Genomic DNA, 21,887 nt, shown 5'->3' with positions numbered 1-21,887 from the left:
TATACCTTTCCTGTATCAGGCTCATTGAGGAGACCAAGCCTGATGCTCCCCGGGCAATAACATGTTATTGTATTTGTCGCACATGCAGCATATCTTGCTGCTACTCTTTGGCCCTACATGGGTCACCACGCTGGTCGATTGATTGCCTTCTTCCATGTCTGTTTTTCCAACCTCTTCGGGATCAGTTTGAGGTCTGCCTGGGTCCCTTGTAACCTGCTAAGGGGTTACAATGTTTCCTAGGGAACGCAAAGTGGTCCTGATGTGGATACGAGGTTGACTTTATTTGGGTTGACCCTTAAAATGTTTAAGACAAATGTGGCCTTTCAAGGTCCGGTGAAGAGCTGTGTATGCAAGTTGGTCTTGCGGTGTGCAGCTAACGTTGGGCATTGAGTTCCAAAGTCAATTGGTAAAGATTGCAAACTAGAAGCCTCATTATCATTCCCTGTTGTAGTCGTGGACTGTCTGGACTGCATTGTTTCTGGACCTTACTCATCTTGCCAGTCTGTAGGTTGTGTTTTTCTTTTGTATCCCTTCTAGCCCCTGACATTTAAGTCCATGTCTGTGGTGTTGATTGATTTGAATTGTAGTCTTCTCCCAAATAGTCCATTATACATCCTGCGGTGGCGGGCGTGTAGTTATGATGAAGTTGCTCAACCCTTTGGTAGAGCACTTTTTGGGCGGCTTATACCTTTGGCACCATTTGACCAATCCTCACCAAACATTGCAGAAAAACTGCAACATCCGGCTGACCCTTAACAGTGGCGGTAATAGCGCTACCGCCGCATTTAAGGGTTACCGCAAGACTCGTGATGAGGCCCAATATATGAAAAAGATTGAAAGATGCACAATATTGGGTATTGAAACAAGGGTGAAAGGCAATCAATGAGAAGAATGTTTGTAAGAGCATATGTTCTTGTGCAAAAAACAGGATTTAGGGTGATGTAACCAGTCTCTAGGGTCCAACGTTGGACTGTGGTGCAGTTAGCAGTCAATATTTGTTCGTGGCGGTCGACAGCATCGAACCAGGCTTCTTGGCGCTGTGTGAGTGGTTCAAATGCAGCAAATCATGGAGATCTGCAAGGGGAGCAAGCACTGATTTCGGTTTGAAGCGAGTCACACAGCTATTTGTATTCTTCCATGGTGGAGAGCTTCTGGTTCGAGATGAGGCAACAATGCATTCAGCTGCCACGGTGCAGCTGCAAACTGCTTTGTAGATGCAGCAACAACAGTCTGAAGGGTTTGAAGAATTTCCAAAGGCAACGGCACTACAGGTTCTGTTGGTTTGAATGCAGTTGCAATGCAGGTGGCCATCTGCTTGGCTTCTTCAGTTGCTGTGAGTCCCAATCCAGGAACTCAGCAACAATAGATGGATTTGTTCTCTTGTTCCCGAAAACAGGTGTGGCTGGCAAACACCTGCAGGGGTCCTTCACCTCCAGTGAGGTGCTGGGTATCGGAGTAGATGGCAGAGAGGCAGGTCTTGCTCCAGCGGCAGATCACCCCCAATGTGTCTTGGAATGGTTAAGGAGCAAAGTTGTCTCTTGCCTTGTATCACCTGCCTTCACCACCCAACTGGAGGACTTTGGAAAAGAATGCTTTCCCAGCAGAGTCCAACACATTCCACTTGAAGTATTGAAGTCCAGAGATGAATCTAGAAAAGCAGTGTGGCCCCCTCTTTTGTAGGCAAAAGCCTACAGGTTATTGGACAAAACACAGCCTGCTTTAAGGGGTCCATTCCCCATCATTAAGACATGTGATCTTTTCCTTCTGTCATTATCCCCAAAGTGTTTTGTGCTGAAGGAAGGGACAGGAGGGAAAGAGAGGTACAGAGAGAAACAAGATGGTGGAACCCTTCCCCAACTATGCTGAGAGCCCCCTAACCACACAAACACCACCCTCTTCTCAGACCCATAGTATCAAAGGCCTTTGGTATGCAACACCCTGGTGTGAGGTTAATTCTTTCATATAGGATGTTCCTTCAAATGCTGGTATCCCTGGACACCTAATTCTGAGGGGCTACCTCCTTGTATAAAGGTTATCCGACTTCACAAATGATCAAAGGAGAGGCACATCCATTCAGTCTCCTGCCCTGCTAGAGGTAGGGCCGCGCTGTTTGATCAAAATACATGCAACTGGCCTTGGCTCATGGTGCTGACACATGTTAGATATAAATCAGATGTGACTTCATATTGTTGTGTGATTAACTACTATCTACCAACACGTAAATCCGAGTATGGCTTTATGATTAAAGATTACACTGCCACCAGAATAATAATTACCCACAGCTATGTGGTTTTGGAACATATAAGTGCTGCCATTGTGCCAACGTGACTTGGCTGTCACAGCATGACACTATGCTTTTGTTATGGGGCTATTAATGGGTATCTGGTTAGCAGATCAGCCTCTCTGAGATGGAATTACCCGCATCATTTTATTAATTAATTAATTAGTACAACTCAAAAAGGTCAAAGCTTCTACACCCTTGCCAGATGGCAATTCCTCACAGTTCCCTTACCAACAACAGTTTATTCACCACCTTTTTTTACAGTCTTTGTTGTTTTTTTCATGTCCAGATACAGTAAAGAACAGAACCGGACAACATGCGGACCAAGTACAGTGGTATTGGACCGGCTAATTTGGCTCAGGGGTTCTACCTGCTGTCTTGGAAGTTCAAATTTCTGAGGATGGGTAATCCATCAAGGGGTCTAATACTGTTTTAGACTCTTTGATATCCAACTCAGTTTTTTTATTAAATTAAATTCTGATAAACACTAACATAAAATACTGATCATTGGTAGAATTGAAATTAAGGATTTGGGAAAATCTCTCTCCACAAATAGGTTGGGCTGGCTTATTTAATGTCTTTCCTTGCAAATTGCGTAGTATAATACAAGCAAATTGATTCACTTGGTGTGCCAAATGCCAGTTTTAGTGAAGAGCAGAGAATTAAAAATGCACCCACTATTTTATTTGGCGTTAATTTTTATTTCAGGGAAGCTTTGTCTATGTTAAGCGGAAATACATTTTTTTCTTGGTCTGAAAAAATGATGAGTAAGTACTTGAGTCATTTAAAATCCAAGTATTGTGATTAGAGCTTGGAATTACTGCATTAGGCAGAAGGCATGGATTGGTAATGTTCAGAATATGATGGAAACTGTTAATTGGTCCTGTAGAGTCAGGGAGACTAGTGTTATGTATTGGTCTGACTGAATGTGTGCCATCTGACATCCCAACATATTTGAGAAAGGGGGGAGGTAGGTCTGAATTGATTTGAGTAGGCAACACCTCTTGGAAATCGTACTCCCCTCCCCAATGTGAGCAGGTGGAGTCCAGTGTTTACCACGGGGGACTTAGGAGAACTAGTCTTCCTCCTTCTCTTGTACCTGGGCACATTTACAGAATTAGGAGTAGCCTTTAGCACATTCACCCTTGGAAGGAGTAAGATGAGATGAGGTGGGAGTTTGGCCTTCAAAGACTCCTCTTCATGTCACTCCCAAGCAAATATTTTCAGGGACATTTTCTTGGACACTGACAGTAAGAGTTACCTTACTAACAGCTTTATGATGATTTTCTTATTATGATGTGATATCGTTTATAGCAAAGATTTCACACTCAATGTATAGATAAATAAATATTAAGAATTTATCAAATTCATAGAGTATCAGTTATCAAACAATTACGCAAATCACATTATTTCACAATAATTATAGAGGAAGGCATCCTTATAGTCATCAGACAGTTTCTGCACTCCAAATTCAAAATGCAAAGCCATTCAACCAACTTAAAACATCTACACCCTCAACACACATGTTGGCCAAGTTCTTATGGAACTTAGGTCGAGAGAGAGATCCATATCTATCCCCAGACAATGTGCCAGAATCCTTGGCCTTAATTCTTCCTAAGTTCAATTTCTAAAGCTCAAGCTGGTGGGCTCGGCCTGCCTCTATCTCAGCCATCTTGTGAGCAAGCCTCTATCTAATTAAGCATGTTTCCTGAGTCTTATATTTAGTTTCTGGTTGGGCCTTTTTAGCTCCAACTCTAAACCTGTGTCTCCCTCTTTGTAGGGAGAATGGGACCTCAGAAAAAGAGGTACTACAGTCAACCGAGGAGGACCGATTTCCCCCTGCCTCAGCAGCAACATTTTTGAACTTGTACAACGGAATACATATGTTAACCTCTTTTTTTGAACATGTGGCAGTGAGACCTCTTTCAATACAAGCAACTGGTCTTTTATTTACATTCATTTTTTTCAGAGTCTCATTGCTAAGGTCTTCCATCCTTACCACATGCACTGGTTAGCTAATCTGTAAGCTGGAAAGCCCACACATGTAGGTAAAACCAGTCCCTATCACCATTTCATGGTGGCAGTCTTCTTTGTTTAGTTTTATTTTACTGATTTAAATGGCCACCATCAAAAGGGTAAAATGACTTCATATCCATTTTCAAGGCAGACATCTTTTTTTCTTTTTCTTGGTCCAGAAAGAGTGCTAGTATGTTGCTACATGATGTGTTGGGACCAATTAAAAATATACTATCAGAAGGAAAATGAACCCAAACACGTTCATTCATCCCTAGGCATCAGAATAGAAGTCATCAACAAAAATAGCTTTTGTTTTTTAACTCAACATCAAGCATACACAATTCTGGTACAGTTACACTGCCATTGTATAAATCATTTTGTTCCAATAGAAACAATAATGTGTTTTTCACGCTTCCAATATCTATGAGCTGTTATCAAATATTCATATCTTTTTTGTCAACAGCATTTACTAAAACAAAGAATCTGCAATGTCACACTTCGCTCCTAGAACGTTTACATTTTCCTCCACATTGAGAGGTAAATTCACATCTTTGCCTCTAACACCGTGCACTAACCATTTTTTTAGGAAAGTTTGGGATCTTTGTTTGCAATCTAACAATAACTTCAAAAGGGATAATGAGTTTGCAATGCAATTACTGCAAACATGCTAAATTTTTAAAACACAACAGAGATATCAGGCACTAGCATGTTGTTCAAAACACTTTTTGCACAAATAAGTGTTTCACTTATAAAACCCAACACAGTGTCTACAAACATAAAGTGCCTCACTTGTGTCAAAACATTGTTCCACAAATACATATAAAGTTTTAATAGTCGCCATGGAAAGGGATAAGATACTATATGAAGTCCCCTCTCCCGTTCCAGGGTGGCCATCTTCTTTGTTTAGTTTTACAGTTTTAAATGGCCACCATATAAAGGGTGAACAATAATTTTTTTCAGTTGCAAAATGCCAGTGTCTTGCAACCGAATAAAGAGACTATTAGTACCACGGGATGAAGTGGATGCATTGCCTCTACTCTCCGCCCTCTGCAACTCGTCCAAAACAGGACTGCGAGACATGTCCGTGGCCTCAAGCCCAGGGATCGTATCTCTTCATTACTGAAATCTGTGCACTGGCTCCCAGTTGCGGTCAGGATTAAGTTCAAAACTCTCTGCATTGTCCACAATGCCTTCTGGGGCCTGGGACCTCGATACCTTCAACACTCTCTTCCTAAATATTTTCCTTCTCGAGCGCTTGCTCAGGGTTAGTCGCTTCTTCAAGCAGCGAGTTGGTGGTAGATCTCTTTCTTCAGCTGGGGCCTCTCTCTGGAACAGCCTCCCTGCCTCTCTGAAACTTGAGGAGAAACATCTCTGGTTCCGGAAGCACCTCAAGACCTTCCTCTTTGCTTCTGCTTTCTTTCCTCCTCTCCCCTCCTGAACTCCTGCCTGAATCTGAAACTACACTGGTTGCCTGGCTAGCCTCTGATCTCGGGCCCAGGTCCCCTCCCCGCCAGTTGCACACCTGCACTGCCCCCCGGCAACCCTTGTACTCTGGGACTGTTCTGTATCCCCACCGGCCCTACTAGCATTGGACACCCAATGTCTGCACTTACCCTTGCACTTTCCACCAGTTGGCCACACTTGTTTTTATTATTTATTATCTTTATTTATTTACTGTTATGCTATCTACTGCACTGCCACCTCCCATTTTCAGCCGCACTTTTCCCATTTCCCCCATCCCCTGCACTTGCGCAATCTCAATGTCACCTGGCCTAGTATGATCGCTGTCTCTGTCTTCCTTCTGTTTCCCTCCCTTGCCTTGTCACGCCTTGAAACACTTGTGTATAGGCGCATTAAAAAAGCCATATCATATCATATCAGAAAGGAAGGCCTCTCACTCATCCATGTGGTACTGCTGGATATAGGAGCAGCACATCTCTACACACTTCATGACAATGCTCCTCTCTGACCCTCTCTAGCATTTTTGATGACTCTTCAAATGGAGTGCTCCAGTGCTGCAGTTGTTTCAAGACTCTAGGCCTCATTACGAGTTGACGGTAAACCCAAGAGTAAGGCAGCAAGTTACCAGCAATCCTGAAATACCGTTTCCACCACCTGATTTCACGGTTCCACCGGGATATTATTGTAGACAGCGTTAAAGCTAAAGCCCCTTTCCCATGGAGTCACTGAATCACCAGCACCTTTGCTAAGAGTGCCAGTGCTTTAGGGAAAACACAGCTGGTAGGGGCCTGAACTCCCAGCAGATCAGACCTGCCAGGAGATGCGTGCACCTACCGGCAAACTCTTAGTTTGCTAATCTGGAAAGGTTATTGTGCGTTACTACCGGCACCCATGTTTCCGGACCGCCAAAATCATAATGTGGCCCTCTGGCTGTTGCTGGCAGCACGTTTAATGGGTGGAGCTTGATAGATATATCATTAATTGACATAGTTACAGGCACATCTAAAATGAGGCCCTAACAAAGACCCTGGGGTATGACCTAACACGGTAATGCCCCCCAGCTCAGAGCTTATAATTAAATACACATTTTCTGCAACATAGATGTGCAATATATTACATACTTAAACTGAAAAGACCCTAATTCCCCAAAAACTGTGTATACATGTATTTATTTACATGTTTTTCTTTTTTATTGAAAAGTAATATGCGTAGAAAAAAAAGCTAACCATATAGATTTTCTTAAATCTGCAAATAGAAATCTGTAAAATGGTAAACAATAGTTTATCATAAAACAAGCTCTGAATAACACACCACATTTCACTGTAAATAAAACTGTAAATATTTACTGACACTTTCTATCTGCTTATGCAGAAGATCCACAGATGTTAACATCAACAGAGTAAGCATGTGCACAGTGTGACTTCTGCAATCATAGCAAACTTATAAATAACATTATGTCTAATGCCCTAAGTGTTTCATCTACATAGACATAATCTTTTTCTTTTTCTAAAGAAGTCGGGAAAAAATTGCACCTTAAAAAAACAACTTAAGATTGCAATGAATCTGGTATTCTGCTATTAACTTGCCCCAATCTTTACTTGCAGCACCTTCCACTGTTACCCATTGGTGGCATAGACCACAGATGACTCTCATAACTAAGACACTGGGAGGCGGTAAAAATTGTGGAGTTGATACTGCTGCCAAATTCAAGGATTCATTCAGTGCCTGTTGCGTTGCACTGGTGGAAACAGGTGCTACACATGGTGCCAATTTCCATGCACATAATACATGAGCCCCAAGCATTTTTATTTGTGGTGCTTGTCCAATTTCCAACACGCATCATCCACATCATACCAGCAGACTCGCACCAGATGATTTATCATGACTGATGTTTCCAGACTTTGTGACAGGACATACGAAGGGCCATGTGTTTTCTTGCACAATGTGCACTGGACATCATCTGGCTCACTTGTAGAGCACAGTTCTTTCACATTGAAATATCGCCAAGTCTCTACAGGGTTTTGTATTCCTGGAGCTTTCTTCCAAGGTGGTGATGGATTGGAGACCAACAAGGCGTTATCATTGCTGCGGATCTCATGATTAGACATGGTTAAATTGTCCAACTGGTAAGGAAAATGTAAAAAAATGACAACTCTAAAAACAAAATGCAACAAAAAATAAAGTCCCCTCTGTGAACCTCTTTAGCATTTCTAATGAGTACTCTAATGGAGCTTTACAGTGGTGCAGGTGTTTGAAGACTCTAGCTATTGTTGGCAGCACCTCTAATGGGTGGAGGTTGATTCTGCACAACCACTGCTCACAACCACTGCTCACAACTGCAGTACTGATATCAAGGATGAAAGAAAATACATCATACAAAATATCCTCACCCAGCTCGGTGAGTAAAAAGAAAGCTGGCATAAGCAATCCAGTAAAGAAAAGGCAGAAACGCTATCATCTTCCAGAGAAGGTAAAGACACAAAAGCTCTAAAAAAGACAGAGTAAAATCTGTGTTGAGGTATTAACTTCTCCCTATCCTTAAGTACACTGCCACCCACAGCTACCCATTGGTGGCATAGATCACAAATAACTCTAATAACCTAGACATTGTCAGATGGTAAAACTGGAAAATGTGGAGTTGACACTGTTGCCAAAGTCGAGGTTCATTAACTGTCGGTAGAGTCGCACTGGTGAATCACCTACTGGACGTTGTGAAAATGTCCATGCACGTTATACATGAGCCCCAAGCATTTGTCTGTTTGTGGTGCTCATTCATTATCCAATATGAATCATCCACAACATCCCAGGAGACTCGAACCAGATGATTTATCATGATTGATGAAGATTTCTGACAGAACATTGGAAGGGCCACAACTTAGTGTTTTCTTGCACAATGTTAGACATGTTCAAATGTCCAACTGGTGAGGAAAACACCACTGCTGCCATATGTTTGTAGACTCTTGCTGTTTTTGGCAGCACCTTTAATGGGTGGAGGTTGATTCTGCACAACCAAAGCTCACAGATGCAGTTAAGATATACCACCACATATAAGCCAATAAAGGCTGCCGCCCAGTATGGGCCAGTCCATCTTGTGCAATTTCCAATATGCATCATCCCAGGAGACTCGCACCAGATGATTTGTTTCTTTATTTGTTTATTTATTTATATAGCACACCAAACCCAGAGGTATCTAGTTGCGTTACAAGTATGTTTCAATTTTCCGGTTGCACACAGAAAAAGTTACAGTATTTATATACAAAAAATATAGGACTGAAAAGACAGTATATTACATAAGGTGGATACATAATAGCAATTTGCGTAGCAAAGAAAGGCATTCATTTGATGTGATGGGGCATTGGTAAATGTCCTAGTGACAATCATAAGTCCTGAGTGAGTAGCCATCTTTTGGTATTTTTCCTGAAGCTAAGGAATGACTGGTCTGTTCTTAGAGAAGTAGGGAGGGAGTGCCATAACTGGGCAGCCATAACAGGGAACCTGCTACCGCCTGCTTTTTTCAGTTTAAATCTAGGAACTATAAGGCAGAAAGAGTTGGCAGTCCTTGTAGGGCGTGTTGAGGATGTTTTCACAATGCTCTCCCTTAAATATAGTGGGACAGAGTTATTTAGTCCTATGTTGGGTTTCTTTGCATTTTTCAAACCTGCAAATGTGTTCCACCACGTTGCATTTTCTCCTTTCAGTTCTTTCTAGGTTATGTTTGTATGCAACTTTGAATCTCCCTACTTTTTGTACTTTTCTACACTTGCATTGCCGTGCTAGGTTCACAAGGTAGATTGATCCGCTGAGTCTCTCCACTGTTTGTACTTCACCACCTGACCTTTTTCAAGCTAGGTTTCCCAGGTTAGATCGCTGCTCTGAATCTCGTTGCAGATTGTATTTTATCACACTTGCATTTAAATAACTGTTTTGAGGATCACCAATTTTTGTGTTTCGACAACTTCACTTCTTGCCAAATTAAATTTAGCAGTTTAGGCTGCTACTCTGAATTTCGCCAATGGTTGTGTCTCACCACAGTCAAGATTACTACTGTGATGATCCCCACTGATTAAGTTCTGGCACGCTTCAACTTGGCCTAACTACAGCTCCTAATCTAGATTGCCGCTTTAGAGTTCGACGTTGTTGATATTGGCTGCACTGACATTCTGCCTCACCCCGCAGTTAGTATGGCCAATCGCTGTAGTTTGCCACACTTGTATTCGGCCTGGCAAAGTCTCTAAACAAATATTGCTGCTTTAGAGTTAGTAGCTTTTTTGACTGCAACACTCTGAACCTCCCACAACTAATTCAGGAAACCTTGAACCTTCCGACTCGAAAACTACCATTGTAAAGTTGGAGTACCCATGTACCACGAAGTCCTGAGGCTAAGTTACACCACCACAGGAAGGCTTTCTTCACCGTGAACTCGAAAACATTACAAAGCCCTAACAAGCTGGGTTTCCCAAGCACCACAAGACTCTTAGACTGAAATACAACCACCACAGAGAGGTGTTTGCCACTGCAAGCCTGATACTGCTGCAAAACCCTAACAAAATGGGGATCTCAATCTCCATCAGACTCTGAGACTGAAATACAATCACCAAAGAGAGGTTTTCACCACTGTGAAGCCCATACCCCTAAAGGATCCCAAAAAGTGCACCCCAAACCTTCGAGGCTAAAACCACTTTAAGTAATTCACCAATAAAAAAAGTCACCATCGTGGACTCATGACCAGGAACCATTACAAAGTAAGGACTTACCACTTGCAGATCCAGTTTTGTTGAATAGCCCAGCCAGGGAATAGATATGCCCTGGAATATCCCCTCCCCAGGAATAGCCCTACTCCTGAGATAACTCTGCCCGGTAAGGTCTAAGCCCTTAGGAAAGCTCAGACCCTGGGATACATCACACCCCTAGGATAGCTAACCCCCACCCCTGAGGTAGCTCACACCCCTGGGAAAGCTCAAGCCACCAGGAAAGCTCACACTCCCAGGATAGCTCATGCCCTTGGGATAACTCCTCATCCCTGGAATAGCTCTCCGCCCCTGGGATAGCTCCCACTTCTGGGATAGCTCCTGCACCTGGAATAGCTCCCACTCAAACACAGCCCCCGCCCCTGGAATAGCTCCCACCCCTGGGATAGCTCCAGACCCTGGAATAACTCATATCCCTGTCCCATGGATAGATCCCGCCCCAGTGATAGACAAACTCATAGCTTAGGCCCCACACCAAGAAAAACTTTTCTGAACAGGAGATAAGGTTGAGACCAGGGATATGGTTATCCCTCGAGATAAAGTGAGCTCCAGAACCAGGCTAGACACTGGGATAGGCTTACCCAGGAGAATGTTTGATGCATAAAATAAGTTCAGTCCCACTGGACAGCTAGAACATTGGGACAGCCCTATAATATCATCTTACAAACCCCACCCCAGGACCGCCTCCGCTTCATGGAGAAGAGGTGAAAAGAAAAACCGAGAGGAAAGACAAGCCACCAGGAAAACACAGAAACAAACAAGAAAACCAACCCTGAGCAACAAGACCACTCCACAAAAAGAACCGTACCAGGAAAGTCTGACGCACAAGAAATAGCCAAAAGTATAAACCAATTGGAACAATTCCAACCATCTAAAAACACCATACCCAGGAACCAACCTACACCAAGAAATAACATACCTATGTGTCCACCACAAAAGAGCCCTCTTGCTGGAACAAGACCAACATCACTCTACCTATTGCAAAACCAATCAATTTACGACCCACTCAGACAACCATCCAAATTTAAGAATTGCAAGCAAATAAGGAGAATAACCGAAAACTTAATAGATGGACGTGAAACCCACATAAGTACAACTGAAAGAAATTACTTAACACACCATTAATCACAAAAAGTTAGCATGACGTAAAGAATCTTAATTGTGAACGGAGAGACGACCCTGAAGAAAATATCATCCCAAGATGCAACATTTCTGATCTACTCAACTAAGAAACAGAAACAACAGAATTGAATGCACAATTTGATGGAACAATTAATCAATATCAACTCAAACTACTAATTGTCAAGCTGTGGCCTCCCGAGTGGACTATACCTTGGTCCCCAAGAACCAGTCATAGAAGATGAAACATCTCCCTAACCAGTTATTGGGGCCACATGAGAGAGGGAACTGAAGCACCCGATCCCCAAGCAGCTAAAGGAAAGGGACATTGGTTTTAAACCAATAATCTGTAGACTACTTCAATGTATGGAAGCTGCGTTACTAACCCACTTAGTGAGAGCACCAGCAGCAGATTGAAGAATGGAAAACAAACACAGGAGTAAGGGAAAAACCTTTCCTGAATGGAGAAGGGTGCATCTGATGAGAGCAGTTTGTGGCCAAGGAATCCCACAATGGTAGAGGAAAACAAATGTTTAAGTCAAAGTTCCAGGGACAAATTCAAAATGGAAACCTGAGTCCAAAGTTCCCTAAATATCCAGAAGAAAGTCCAGGGTGCCAGAACACAGGGGTAATCCAAAACCAATCCAGGAAGCAAAGCCAAGGTAAAAAATCCAGAAGCAAAAAACAGAACATCTGAAACCAAACGAAAAATCCAAAACGCAGTGCAGAAAAATGAGACTTAGCTCAAAAACACCAGCAACAGGAGTTTCAAGGAGCAAAAAAAAAAAAAACAGAACGCCACTCACAGTCATAGTGAGAAGCAATACTAAACTGATTCCTCAGTCTTGTATACTGTGCTTCCTTGTTGTGGGATCATGTGACCGGTGGAAGGCACATGAGCAGAGGAACGGCGTCCCCACAGCCTAGCGTCAAGGAGGTGCGATGGCAACCTCCATCCATGTTGCAAAGAAATTCATGCAGACGGAATCCCAAGATGGCGGGGATGAAGCCTGTGACACTGGAAACATGTTGCAGGGAACCCACAGCTCCCCAGCAACCCATGTGGGTGAAGCGGGAAAGGAGGAGATCCTCCCTCGATCCAGAGTGGCAATGAGCAACAAGGAGGGACGCGCCTCTAGACCCATGGAGAATGGAAAGACATGACACCAATGCCAACTGTGAGGGTCAGTAATGTGAGACTTACAACTGTGTTTAATTTTCTCTAGATTTGACATTTTATTTTAAACACAATCAGAAAATAAATCCTAACTAAACCTACTCTACCAGGATCTAAGGAAAAACCTCTTAGTATACACAAAATAACCCTCACACTAAACAACAGAAACATTCAAAGCAACATAGACACAACATAAATAAAAGGTTACCAAACAACCAGTGTCTTGGATGACTTCTACTCATCCGGGCAGGTCTTGTGCCCTCAGACATGTCCCAAAGTCAATGTCTTCCAAGTTTGATAAAAGGATTCCATTTCCAAGTTCCACAAAGAAAACAACGACACCACTGGTATTCCTGGATAACCTCCTTCCAGGAAATAATGGATGAAGACAAAAGTACCACTTCTTATGATCAACTCTTCTCATTGCAACTTCTGTGGTGTGTTTAAATACAGTTGTCAGCATGCTTCTTCTTGGGGGTTTCTCTCTCGCTAGCAACTCCCTTCTGCCAATGATACTGTGAGAGCAGGCTCCCTTGCTCCAAAGTTGACTTCTGCTTCTACTACATTAAACTGATACAGTTCTGACAAAGGTATCAACAACTACAGACCTACAGCAGCAACTACAACTTAGAATTTTATGCAACTTCCACAAGACTCTTCAACCTATACAGGTGGGCATGTTACTATTCTCTCTTGTAACGGCAAAAGATGGCAGCAGCTTTTCCCTTCTGTCTTGTAGCTATCAGACCATCTTTCTTTAGCTTCTAGACTGTTTCTTCTCAAATTAAACAATTTCTGCTTTGCAGTTTTTTTTAAGTTTCTTTTAAGAAGTACCGAGCTCCCTTGCCATGATATGATATGATAAGGCATTTATAACACGCCTGTTATGATGGGCTTCCGTCATAAATTGCAAACAGGGAATGGAATGTGGAGGGCACGAGCTCAGAGAGAATGTTGTGTGAGGGAGAGAGACAATTGGAGATTGGGATGCTGGTGAGTGGCTGGGTGATTTATGCTGTGATACTTGAAGGCAATAAAACACATATTGGTACTTACATGCCTTATGTGCCTTCATCTTTTCACTGGTGACGAGGTTCTGGTCCACAGCTGACCCTCACCATCACGGTCTACACTGTTGCTGTGCCAGTTATCTTTTATCCTTGAGTGTCCTCATTGTGGGAATCCGAACGCTGCAAGGCTCCTCCATTTCTGATGCATGAAGTAAACACGAATCAGAAAAACAGTGGAGGCTGTGTCCATTGTCAGAAGGAGAAGAGGCATGTGTTGCCAAACTGAACAAAAAGGAAAGTAAGAATGTGACAAGTGAAGTAATGAGGGTGGGGGATCCAGGAAAAGAGACTTCCAGAGTAAAGAAAAAGAAAATCATAGGCAATAGTCAAAGGGCACATGATATAACTGACAGTAAATGTGATAAAACAAAAGGGGTCAAGACTGATGAAAAGTTGTGTTTTAGATGTGCCTGTGCCAACCACTTTGCAAGCTCCCTGGTGTGTCCGTGTAGGACAGTAACGTGTAGCAAATGTAAAAGGTAGGGTCACTATGCCAATTTCTGTAAGAACTATTCACTGGGAGGTGGGAGAAATGTATTCTACGTTTATGAAGAAACCCATCAGTCCTCAGGGGAGGAGGAGGAACAAATTTAAGTTGTAACAGTGAATGTGGTTATTTGTACTGAGGACGTTGATTGTGATAGTCCTTATGCAAATGTTTATGTGATTGGGAAATCTGTGCGTATTATGATGGATTCAGGTGCAAACCTATCGTTGATGTCACGTGAGGTGTATGAGAATGAAGTGGGAGGAGAGGTGAGCGAGATATCACCATCGTATAAGAAACCTAGTGGATACAATCTTGAAAAGATTGATGTGATAGGGTGTTTCATGGCCCATCTAGAGTTTATAGGGACGGAAATCCAGGGTAAAGGCTATGTCACGAAAAGTGGAGAAACATTATTGGGTCAGAGGGAGCAAAGGGGTTTGAAAATAAGACTCAACCCCAATACAGATGAGCAAGTGTTGCATGTGTGTGAAGATATTAGGATGGTTGTGAGGTACCCCAAGGTATTTTCAAAAGATATTGGATGTGTGAAGGGCATGGTACATAACATTGTTGCTCCAAGTGCCCATGATATTGAGAGATGGGGTAAGGGATGAGTTAAGGAAATTAAAGGATTCAGGGATAAAAGAAGCTGCCGGGAGTGTTGAATGTGTTCCCCCTCTTGTGGTAGTTAAAAAAACAGTGGTGGGTTAAGATTGTGTGTGGACCTAAGAGAGTTGAATAAGTGTGTGGTACCAATATGACAGAGATATTGCCGATGATAGGGAAGGCAACATTTTTCTCGAAGTTGGATATGTCGTCCACATATCACCTGATAAGATTGTATGATCGGTCATGAGAACTTACAGGTTTCATCATGCATTAGGGCATATTTCAGTTTTTAAGGCTGCCTTTTGGTCTTGTTTCATCTTCATCTGTTTTTCAAAAAGTGATGGATAGATTGTTGATGGATTTTCCTGATGTCCATGGTTTTTAAGAGGATAATTTAGTGTGTGGAGAGAGTTGGGAAAAACATGTGGAGAATGTAAGAAAAGTGGTGAACATCCTAGAAAAGAGGGGTATCACGTTGAAAGTGGAAAAGTGTGTTTCTGGTAAAGAATACATGGAATACCTTGGTCATGAAATATCCAATGAAAGTTTGAGGCCATAGAAAGATTTGGTGGCTGACATCAATGATATAAAGATAAAGAGAAATGTTTTACTATCCAAAATTGTAGAGCACCACGAATTTACTGTCTTGTTTATATCGTTTTTATGATCAATCTTTACATCTATTCTATATTGCTTTAGCCTGGAGCAGCCAGCCTAAAGATGATCTTGTAGCACAACGACCATATATATATATATATATATATATGAACCAGCAAGAAATAAGGTGACTTCACCTTACTAAGGTTGGCGCTCACAGTTATATGCCCGGAGGGTCCTTTGTATAGTTAGTCTGGAAAATTCAATCTCTGTAAACTAATTCTTTCACTCATTGAGTCTGTGGTCTGAAATGTCTTATTCACATTCCTGATTATATATTTTATGTAGTATTTGTTGCTGATAAGGCATTGAGCAGTCTTCATACAGGAATTGTTATGTACATTAGCCAATGCATTTCAGAATAACCTTCTTCAGCGGATCGGGCTAACCAATCACAGATGCCACATTGGCAGCATCTGACATCTGACATCATAGGGGTGGGGCGCTAAGGCGTACGTGCTCCGGCTCTCCAGCTGGACCACGACGTCTCCATGACTACGCATAAAAGCACACCGAGCCTGCGCGAACGCGCGTACTCGTGGCTCGTTCCGACGGATCTGAGAGACGAATACAAGGTGAGTGTTCTAGGAAATAGCGCAAGAATGGGTGAGATCTGGAGATGAAATACATGGGTTTATATTTTCTTCACTTTCCAACAGGGACGCCTCATTTTACGAGCGGTCACACGCAGTAAGAAGTTCAATATTTGACACGTGCATTCGCACGCAATAGAAAGTTCCACATTGGACTCGGTATGTGCTTCTAAACATACAATGGAATATAGGTACCAAACCAGAAATGATATTTAAAACTGAAACCCGGTTTCTTTATATTTCTTTTCGATACATGTTGGGGTTGATCGGATGACACAATGATTGATGGTATGTGCTTTCTGTTTATTTAATTTTGAATTATCTGCTAATGTTATGAATAACCGCATATCTGTGTAGAATGTAAACAAAGTACAGCAATTGATATCCATACTGAGCACTAGTATGAATGATCTATGTACAGCCCTGAAGAAGGTTATACCGAAATGCATTGGCTAATGTACATAACAATTCCTGTATGAAGACTGCTCAATGCCTTATCAGCAACGAATACTGCATAAAAGATATAATCAGGAATGTGAATAAAACATTTCGGACCACAGACTCAATGAGTGAAAGAATTTGTTTACAGAGATTGAATTTTCCAGACTAACTATACAAAAGCCCCTCCGGGCATATAACTGTGAGCGCCAACCTTAGCAAGGTGAAGTCACCTTATTTCTTGCTGGTTACTATCCAAAATTACCAGATTCAAAATATTTGTACTTCTATAGTGCATGCTGCAGGCATTGCCTATCTGTATGTATGATTAGCTTTGTGTATTATCAACAGCACTCTAATATAATGTCTTGGTTAGATGAGTACATTCTTCAATACAATAAGTAGTTCATGATAGGTCTCCCGATCACCCCTGACATCTTGTTACCAACATTATCAACACAACCCCTTGTAGGGACTTTTCATAAAAAATTATTTCATATGTGATGTCAGCAGTGATGTCATCAATGACATTTGTGATGTCCTCGGTGTTAGTCTTAGCAGTGAACAATGGTTGTTGCGAGTTATGGTTGCTTAACTTACCGGCAAATTTCTGGGGGGTTTCAGATTTACTTGTAACCATAATGTCCCTTTAACAACTTTTTTTCACTGAATTACATAGGTGTTTATTAGTGCAACTTTGCCACAAGGTCCCTTTAACAACGTTTTTTCTGTGAATTTCATAGTTTTTTTATGAATGGAAATGTTTCATCATGTTACATCACTGTATATAAGTTAATAATAATGTATTCTTTCAACATAGAACTGTAAACCTCCTTTAAGAAACATATTTTTTGCAATGCGTACTAATGTGTGTTGTTATCAGCAGCGCATGCAAGTCATGGTTGAATTGCCCAGAGCATGAGGTTCGACCGCGACCCTAGCCCCACCAAACCACCGGCATTATTCACTGCACCTAGTTCAGTATCCACTATAACCTACTAATGTGATCAATGGCCAGTGCTCATGGCTTGCAGCCATGGCCAGTCTCCGCAATCCATGGGGCATGGGGTTTGGCAATGCTGCATACCACAGTAGGCAAAACAGAGTAGATATGTTTCCTTGCTGAGGGGCAGGCCCACTGCCCTGGCAGCAAAGTTATATCACTATTTCAAATAAATAAAACACAGGACATATTTCCAAAACATGCTTTCAGGTCCTTGCTGATGCTCCTCGTGCAAGTTTGGTGCAATCCCGTCCAGCACTTCGGACTGCCGCCACAAGCAGAATTATTTTTCCAATTTAAATCTAGGGCTTCCGCCACGGCGCATGCCCCAATAAGCAAATCAGAGTACACATTTGTCCTTGCTCAGTGCCAGGCCCATTGCCCAGGTACCACTGTTATAACACGATTTTTTGCACTTACATTTTGACACTTTAGAAAAAATAAAACATAGGTCAGATTTGCAAAATCATGCTTTGAGGCCATTGCTGATGCTCCTTGTGAATGTTTGCTGCAATCCTGTCCAGCACTTTGGGCTGTAGCCACAAGCAGAATTTAGTTTTCCCATTCAAACCTATCACAATTTCAAAAAACTGTATCACATAGCCAGTCCGTGGAGACCATACCCACTTTAACCCCATTGTCGGTCCTTCATGGTCATGGCCAGACACATTTGCAAAACCATGCTTTCAGGTCCTTGCCAATGCTCCTGGTATGGGTTTGCTGCAAATCTGTCCTTTTTTGTTGTTGTGAAAAGTATCAAAATATGTGTACACAAAATTGTCATATAACTTATCACCACCTGACAAAATCCATTCAGACTTTGCACAAACATTAAAGGTTGAGTCTATAATCTTCTGAAAACGTTTGTGCAGATTCATCCAATGGCAACAAAGTTATAAGCCATCTAAAAATGTTGAGACCCGCCTCTAATTTTGCCCCCTCTTGACAAAATCCCCCCAAACTTTGGAATAACATTCACATCTGTGTCTAAATCTTTTTGCAAACTGTGCAGATTCATCAAGCAGCACCAAATGTATACGCCTTTCAAATATTTTGGGACCCCCACCTCTAATTTAGAACCCTCTTGACGAAACAGCACCCCACGTTGCATAACAATTAAGAGTCAGGTATAAAATGATACTGCAAAATTTCATGCAGTTTCATTGAGTGGCGTCAAAGTCTAAGCCTTCCAAAAACTGCTATTCACTGACCATGTAATGCAGAAATATACATGGATGCCCCCGAACATCAGAGATTTTCGCTGTCATCAGAGAAGAAAACCACCAGATTTTTGACTTTTTATGGTCACATCCCATCCCATCCTCATCACCCCTCTCCCCCCAGAGATAGTTTCATTTGTTTGACTAGTGCAAAGTTGTGTTTTTTAATATGTTTTTATCACAATGTCGGCGGATTATGGGCGCAGTTTGTGAATCGAACATGGCATCCATTTCAAAAGTTTTGACGCACCTCATGTTTTTAATTGACCAATCAGTGGGCACATATGATGTCCGCAAACATCACGCTGCTCTCTGATTGGTCCAGAGGCGTCTACGGACTCCAAATCAGGAAATAAGCCTATGGCCCGGACCCAGATATCACACATTTTTTTACATACTTTTTTTTCCATTTGTTAAAAACTAATGGCTGGATTTACACCAAATTTACAGAAGCATGCTTCTGGGACCATGCCTCCGATCCGGGCACACATTTGGTCAACATCTGTCCAGCGGTTTGCGCTGCAGGCACGAGAATGTTTTCTTCCATTGCGTCTATGAGGGTTTCCACACATTTTGGCACACCCCCTATAACTTTGCCCCCACTGGACAAAACTGCAGAAAACCACACTCTGAGTGGGCCACATACATTTTTTGCAATGTTTGGTGAGGATTCATCCGGGGGGGCAAAGTTTTAAGCCACCCACAAAGTACTCTTTCTATGAGTTTAGCAACTTAACATTAAATACAGGGCTGCTACTAACATATTTACTGTAGCCAGTCACCATTATTTAGGACTTGCTAAATCTCCTCTATTTGATCAGCCCTGAGGTCATCACAATTACCCACTGCCCGGTGTGAACAAAATCTGTGGTCAGGTGACTGGAGGCCCAGATCTCTCCATTGTGGAGTAAGCAGTGGAGTGCTACAAAGGGAAAAAAGAATGCTGAGAATAATGAAACGCATGGGCACGTGCATTGTGTTTTTAGTCTTCTGTCTCACCATGGTGGACCATTGCAGTAGGTCATTTATTGCTAAAAAATGAAAGCCAAGAGAGGTAGAAAAGAAGGAATTAATGGGAAATTGACACATTGCTAATTGGACAATACAAATAAAGGTGATTAACAGTGGCCTATATACCCCCATCTGAGAGGAATAGTTTGAGTTCTCCTTTTGATTCACATCTGCTGTTTATGTGTTAAAAATGAGATTGCATGTGTCAAAACTGCCACCTTGAAGCCCAAAACATATGCACCCACCCAAACAGTTCAAAATGTCAGCAGGTTTAGGCACATGAATCCTATTTGGCGGAAATAACGATGGGTAATCCATCCAAAGAAAGATTTGGCAGGGGTGGCAGAAGGGGGATCACCTGAGAACTTTGCAATCTGTTTCCGCAGGTGTTTTTAGGTAAATGAACTCAGCCATAATGGCGATGTCAACCAAAGTAGAAATGCAAATTCATCAAATGCAAAATTTGCAATTTTGATAATGATATCAATATTATTAAATATAAATGCACATAATGAACATGATGAACATGTCATGGTTTGGCCCCTGTGAAAGATAACTTCAATAGGAATTCTCTTTCTCTCTTTGCAGCTCAGCATTTCCTACGAATAACAACGATCTCAATGCAGATGGGAGGAGAAAATCAAACGCTGTGGACAGAGTTTCTTCTTTTGGGCTTTTCTGAACATCCACCTCTTCGGATTCCCCTCTTTGTTGGATTTCTGATAATTTACCTGGTAACGATTGTGGGAAATCTTCTGGTCATCACGGTCATTTACTGTGACTCCCACTTGCACACTCCCATGTACTTCCTCCTCACCAACCTGTCCTTTCTAGACATCTGTTACTCCTCCATCATGTTGCCTGGGATGCTGGCCAACCTTTTCCTGAAAGGCACACGTATCACTCTCCTAGAATGCCTGCTGCAGGTTTACTTTTTCATTGCCATGGTTACAATTGAATTCTTTCTCCTCACCATCATGGCTTATGATCGCTATGCAGCTATATGTGAACCATTACGCTATGCAGTTATCATGAATAAGTCTGTGTGTCTCTCTTTGTCCGCTGGAGCATGGGTGGACGGTCTCACTGAGACAATAACTTACACTGTCCTAATGTCTAAATTCTCCTTTTGTAAAAGTCATGAAATCAGTCATTTCTTCTGTGATATGTTAGCCCTGATGAATCTCTCTTGCACCAGCACCCATGCACTAGAAACATTCACCTATGTAATGTGTTCAACTGTGACAATGCCTTTACTTGTCTTCATCCTTGCATCTTATGTCAGCATCATTGCAGCCATCCTGAAAATAAAGTCTGCTGCTGGAAGATGGAAGGCGTTCTCCACTTGTGCCTCCCACCTGACTGTGGTCATTTTGTTTTTTGGAGGTCTCCTAGTTACCTACATGCGACCAGCCTCGACGTATTCAGTGATGCAGAACAAAGTATTCTCTTTAGTGTTTATCAGCGTGGGTCCCATATGTAACCCCATTATTTACACTCTAAGAAACAAAGAGTTCAAAAATGCATTGAAAGGAAGAAGAACAGGAAGAGAGAATTAAGAATTGAAATGCATTTAACAGAATTGATTTACATGACAATAATTGAAATCATCAGTGAATATATTGTTTGAATGTTAAAGATAAGACAAATAATAATGATATTAAAGTTTATGGTACTTATATTATCAAACTTGGGAGGATGTAGGTTGGAGTCGATCTTGCCAGGATTCTACTCTGTGGCTTTGGGTCACACGCAGATATAGATAGCAACTGCTTAACATGTTTTGCTTTCTCGCAGAATAGTTGCTCATGTGCCTCTGCTGAGAATGATGTAGGTCAAATTAGTTATTCTATTGAATGTTACCCACTCCTCAAGATCTACAATAAAATAACAGATTTCTGTGTCATTCAAGAGGAAAAATATAAATTTTCATATTTGTCTGGTCCTGTCCTGGTTTCAACCTTGTTTGCCAACAAGAATCAGGGGCTCTCCCA

Source organism: Ambystoma mexicanum, chromosome 3p, assembly GCF_040938575.1.
Source record: "Ambystoma mexicanum isolate Mex_15411 chromosome 3p, UKY_AmexF1_1, whole genome shotgun sequence".
Taxonomy (NCBI): Eukaryota; Metazoa; Chordata; class Amphibia; order Caudata; family Ambystomatidae; genus Ambystoma; species Ambystoma mexicanum.
This window is presented reverse-complemented; position numbering follows the sequence as displayed.